This window comes from Grus americana, unplaced genomic scaffold (assembly GCF_028858705.1).
Source record: "Grus americana isolate bGruAme1 unplaced genomic scaffold, bGruAme1.mat scaffold_256, whole genome shotgun sequence".
NCBI classification, from domain to species: Eukaryota; Metazoa; Chordata; class Aves; order Gruiformes; family Gruidae; genus Grus; species Grus americana.
This window is the reverse complement of record NW_026561547.1, coordinates 22,255-27,386: the sequence shown is the minus strand read 5'-3', so window position 1 is coordinate 27,386 and position 5,132 is coordinate 22,255. Positions and strand designations below refer to the sequence as shown.

Genomic DNA, 5,132 nt, shown 5'->3' with positions numbered 1-5,132 from the left:
CTGGCCTGGCGCTTTGTTCTCCGCAGCATGCGGGGAGACTACAACAGGGGACTACAACTACCATCAGCGCTGTTGTTCCGCACAGCATGCCGGGAGATGGCGTTTCTGGCGCTCGGCTCCCAGTCAGTTACGGTCTTCTGTGCAGCACGCCGGGGCATGCGCGCCAGAGCCGTCTTTTGCCCGCCTTATCCTTTTAGGAACGCTTCTGCATCTCTTAGTCTGCGTCAGAGATTTTTTTTCTCTTTTATCCCTTTTAGATGACGCTAAACCGCCAATAACCTCAAATGCTTTTAACAGCTTAAAATAAAGGTTTGCATTTGACAGAGTTGAAACAAGTTTAAATTGCCTACCTGTTTAATTGCTGTAATACGTACAGTCTTCCATAGAATCAGTCTATTGCCCCTTTCTACGCTTTGTATACTTAAACCAAAGACAGAGTGAAAGACTTATTTCTGCCCAGCCGGCTGTCTTTATGCATTTTGCCGGTTTTCCCCTCCCCTTCCTCAGGACATTGTGGGTGGGACGGTAGGTGGGGCTTAGTGGTATATCCACCTGACGTCTCACCCCAGGCACCTGGGGTTTTTGTGACTAGTAGTCTTTGGTCTCTTACCTGGGAAGGTATGTTTTCAAGCTCAGGAAACCAGAGGGTCATATTTGAGGTAAGGGCAACAGGATACCTTAAGGCTAAGCTGTGGGCGCAGCACAAAGCGTGTTTAGAAGATGTATTGCTTTCTCAGGTCGGTAGGCGAATGAAGGGTGTTTGAGGTGGAAGCTGCTACAGCTTTTTTTATCTTTTGGTGTGTGTTTGTTTTGAAGGAGCAAAGCAGGATATTGGCGCTGGAGCTGACTCGGGCAAGGCGAGCAACGTCTAGTGGGCTAAAGTAGCCGTTATTGTTCAGGTATCGTATGGTGAAGCTATAATCATCCCCCATTTGGGGGGTTTTACCAGCGGCGCGCACGCCTCGATACGGCAGGCTAAGCCAGCGGAGGCTGGGTGTGCAAGCAGCCAAGGTAAAAGAGAGGCCGATAGCACTCGCTGAGGTTTCAGGCAGTATCTCGGTATGTGTCTTCTGCTTTGTTTTTTTTTCAGGTACCCTCCGCGAGGGTTCCCCCGCCCCCGCGAGATAACAGTCATAACTACTCAGAAAAGGATCGTCGGGGCGATGCTGCCGCTAGCCGACCGAAACTCGGTACTGCGTCTCGGGAGCAGCGCACGCGCGTTGCCATGCTCGCTGCAGCCGCCCGGCCGCCCAAATTAGGTTCCGCAGCTCGAGCGCCGCGCACGCGCGGTGGTGCCGCCGTGCTCCGAGCTGTCGCCCGCCGGTAACGGCAATGCGGTACTGCGGCGCCCGCGAGGCGGTGGTGGTGCCGCCCTCGGTGCTGCCTCCCGGTAAGGAAGCGCCGCCGCCGCACGCGGTATTAGCGAGCGCTCTGCGCGCAAAACGCCGAAGTGAAGCGCCGGTGCCGCCCCTGGGGCGGGAGCCGCCTGCCCGCTGCTCGCCGCGGCTTCCAGCACCCCCTTTGCTGCCGCTGCCGCCTCGTTGCCGAGAGGGGGTACTGGAGCCCGGCATTGGCGCGCCGGCTCTGACCTTTCCAGCACGCTGTTGGTGCCCGGGAGCAGCACGGCAGCACGCTGGGTGCGGGTCCCGGTGGTGGCGTACGGCCGGTGAGGCGAGGGAGCCCCTTCAGATGCGTCTCCAGAAGCCCCTGGAGAAGGAGGGGATTTGGCCAGGGGCGATCTACGGCAACAACGGTTGCTGCTGCTTCTTTCCCCTCTCCCAGCGGCTGCAACGAGGACGCAATTGTCCATTCCTCCCCTGGGGACGCTGTTGGCTACACCTGCCTCAGGCTTGTGTGGGTTGTGTCTGCCTGGCCTTGCTCTCATCGGGGCAAAAAGGGACAGATAGAACGTTTACTGCCTGCGGACAGGAGCTGCCACGGCTAGAGCTGGAGAGGTCAGAGAAAGGTAAAGAACCACACAGCCGCTTGCTCACTTCCCCCCTGGTGGGATGGGGGACAGAATCAGAAGGGTAAAAATGAGAAAACTCATGGGTCAATATAAAGACAGTTTAATAAGCAAAGCAAAAGCCATGCACGCAAGCAGCACAAAACAAGGAATCCATTTGCTACTTCCCCATGGACAGGCAGGTGTTCAGCCATCTCCAGGAACACAGGGCTCCACCACGCATGACAGCGAGTTGGGAAGGCAAACGCTCTAACTCTGAACATCCCCTCCTTCTTTCTCCAGCTTTATATGCTGAGCATGATGTTATAGGGTATAGAATATATTTGGTCAGTGGGGGGTCAGCTGTCCCAGCTGTGTCCCCTCCCAACTCCTTGTGCACCCCCAGCCTATTTGCTGGCAGAGTGGTGTGAGAAGCAGAAAAGGCCCCAACTCTGTGTAAGCACTGCTCAGCAGTAACTAAACTGTCCCTGTATTATCAATGATGTTTTCAGCACAAATCCAAAACATAGCCCTGTACTAGCTACTATGAAAAAAATTAACTCTATCCCAGCCAAAACCAGCACATTCTCCACACTTTATTCCATACCATTTACATCAGGTTCAGGTCCCACACTATCCAATACATCTTCATTAACCACCCCCCTTCCCATCCTTTGATATAATAGGCAGATACCATTCCTTTGGCTATGGACCACCCCTTCTAAAAAGTCCACAAAATGTCCATTGAGTTCATTTAGTCCGTGACTTGGGGCTCCATCTCTTACAGTGGTCACTTAGGGCAGGATAGATGTCATGTTGCCTGGAGTTACTGGGCACCAAAGCCAGCTCAGGTTGGGTCACTGCTGCACTTGCACTATTTCTTGTAGGGCTTGTCCTCCATTGGTTCAGGTGGTCCTGCTATAGTTAACTCCTATAACATGCAACTTGAAATCACAGGTTACAACAATTTGAAGGCATTTCCATTACAGTCTCCACCCCTGGTCCCTTTGGGCCAGGTTATTGGGTTTAACATTGTAATGAACTCCTCCCCTTGCTCCTTGCCTGGCTAGCGAGAAGGGGTTCCTGCTATAGTAATTCCTATGACATGCAACGCAAATCCCTGGTTACAACAATTTAAAGGTATTTCCATTACAATCTCCATCCCCGGTCCCTTTGGACCAGACCATCGGGTTTAACATTGCAATGACCTCCTCTCTTTGCCCCTGCTCCAGCTTGGACTTATCCACAGACTGCAGTCCCTTAGAGGTGTACCTGCTCCAAGTGGAGCCTTATCGATGAGGCACAGTCTCTTCTTCAGTGGTATACCTGCTGTGGCATAGACTAATCCACAGTCACTTTGAGGTGCACCTGTTCCAGCATGGCCTTATCCACAGTCCACAACGCCTTCAGAGATATACCTGCTCCAACATGGCCTTACCCATGGCTGCAGTTCCTCCAGGGGCGTACCTACTCTGTTGTGGGCTTATCTGTGGCGGCACACTTTGAGGTGCTCCAGCGTGACCCCACGCACAGCCACTGATGCTTCAAGGCATACCTGCTGCAGCATGGACTTATCCACAGCCACAGATGTTTTGAGGTGTACCTTCTCCAGCGTGGACCTACCCTCGGGCCACAATCCCTTCGGAGGTATACCTGCTGCAGCACAGACATAACCGCGGCCGCAGACGCTTTGAGATGTACCTGCTTTGGTGTGGAGTTATTCACAGCCACAGGTGCTTCGAGGTGTCCTGTTCCCACGTGGACTCATCCACAGGTCACAGTCCCTTCGACTCAAGTTCACACTGGAGTTCCAACTTGTCTAGTAGAGCAGCACGGAAACAGCAGCGATGCCCTGGCCATCTGCCAGCCCAGGCGCACAGCCATTGCTGTTATCAAAACATTCCCAGGCACAGTAGAATAAGATGATAAGCAGCAAAATAAAAAGCCAGCTACTAACGAGCACTTGACTCTAATATATAGTTAAGCCAGCCCCACAGCAAGCACAGAAATCTGTCAATTAGTAGCTAAACAGCAATAACAGCTGTAAATTCAATCTAGCACATTCCAATTGAATCTGTCATTATCTCAAACCCTTCAAGCCCCACATTGGGTGCCTGGCCTGTCGTCTTTTCTCTCCTCCCACCCCCCCCGCCCCATCTCTCCACCTCTGTCCTGTCACTCTCTTCCTCTATCTGTCTCTAATGTTTCTTTCTCCATCTCTGCCCTCCTCCCTGTCCCTTTTCTTTTATTCTCCTTGTCCTCCATCCTCCCCCTAGCTTTTTGCCTGTGTATCTCCATACCACTGCCTGCCCCATCATTTCTCGCTATACACCCCTGTCCAGCTAGCTGTCTCATTATTCCCTTATGTCCTGCTCCTGGGCCTTTTTTCTCATCCTGCAGCCCAACGCTGGTTTTTCTTTCTCCATCTCTTTGTCCTGATCTGTTTCTCTTCCCTCCCCCTGCCCCCCATCCCTCCGGCTTGTTCCCTGTCTTTCTCTCTCTCTTTCCCCTTCCTTATTCCTCTCATTCAATTTCTCTCTCAATCTGTCTGTTCTGCTCCCACTCATCACTATCTCTTTCCTTCTGTCCTGCTCCTTGACCCTGTTTGTCTTCTGCCACATCCCTGCAGGGCTCCTCATCCCTCTTTTATTGATTTCCCCATCACTGTCCTTTTCCCCTGTGCCTTTCTTTCTCTGTTCCTCAGTCCTTCTGCCTCATTTTATTTTTCTGTTCCTCTGTCCTGCTCCCCATCGCTGTATCTTCATTCGCTGTATCTGCTGCTCCAGTAATAACTGCTAAGTTGTCCCAGGGAAAGGGTGACAGTACAGGCATAGAGCCCCAGAGCAGATTAACTCCTGGGACTTAGATGCATTAACAAATAAAGACTTGATATTTCCTTTGTACTCACAGCTGTGTTTGTAGTCCTTCTGTACTTGGTGAGTGGCTGTCACAGAGTCCAGGGGAGCAGGTTGCATAGTGGGTGTTAAGGGGCCATGGCTGCAGCTGCGGGCCGGGGCTGGAAGAGCCCCGGGGTGGCCAGTGAAGCTGACGGCCATGGCCTCTCTGTGGAAAAGGGCTGCAGCCTCAGGGAATGGTGCTGCTGGGGCATGCTTGCCTGAGCCTGCCAACAAGCTGTAAGGATGTTTCCAACTGACAGGTTGACAGTCAGTTGGAGTCGGGCCCCATC

The 5,132-nt window shown here is 52.7% G+C and overlaps 1 long non-coding RNA gene across 2 annotated transcripts; it reads left to right on the top strand.

The window, feature by feature from the left end:
* The first annotated feature begins 575 nt into the window (after positions 1–575).
* Positions 576–4,868, top strand: LOC129200520 (uncharacterized). 2 transcript variants are annotated; one of them, XR_008574950.1, is made up of 3 exons: positions 576–659; positions 817–899; positions 1,091–4,868. It is a non-coding gene; the product is annotated as an uncharacterized LOC129200520 (long non-coding RNA). The 2 variants fall into 2 exon arrangements; XR_008574951.1 differs by having other exon boundaries at positions 817–1,966; positions 3,178–4,868.
* The last annotated feature ends 264 nt before the right edge of the window (positions 4,869–5,132 follow it).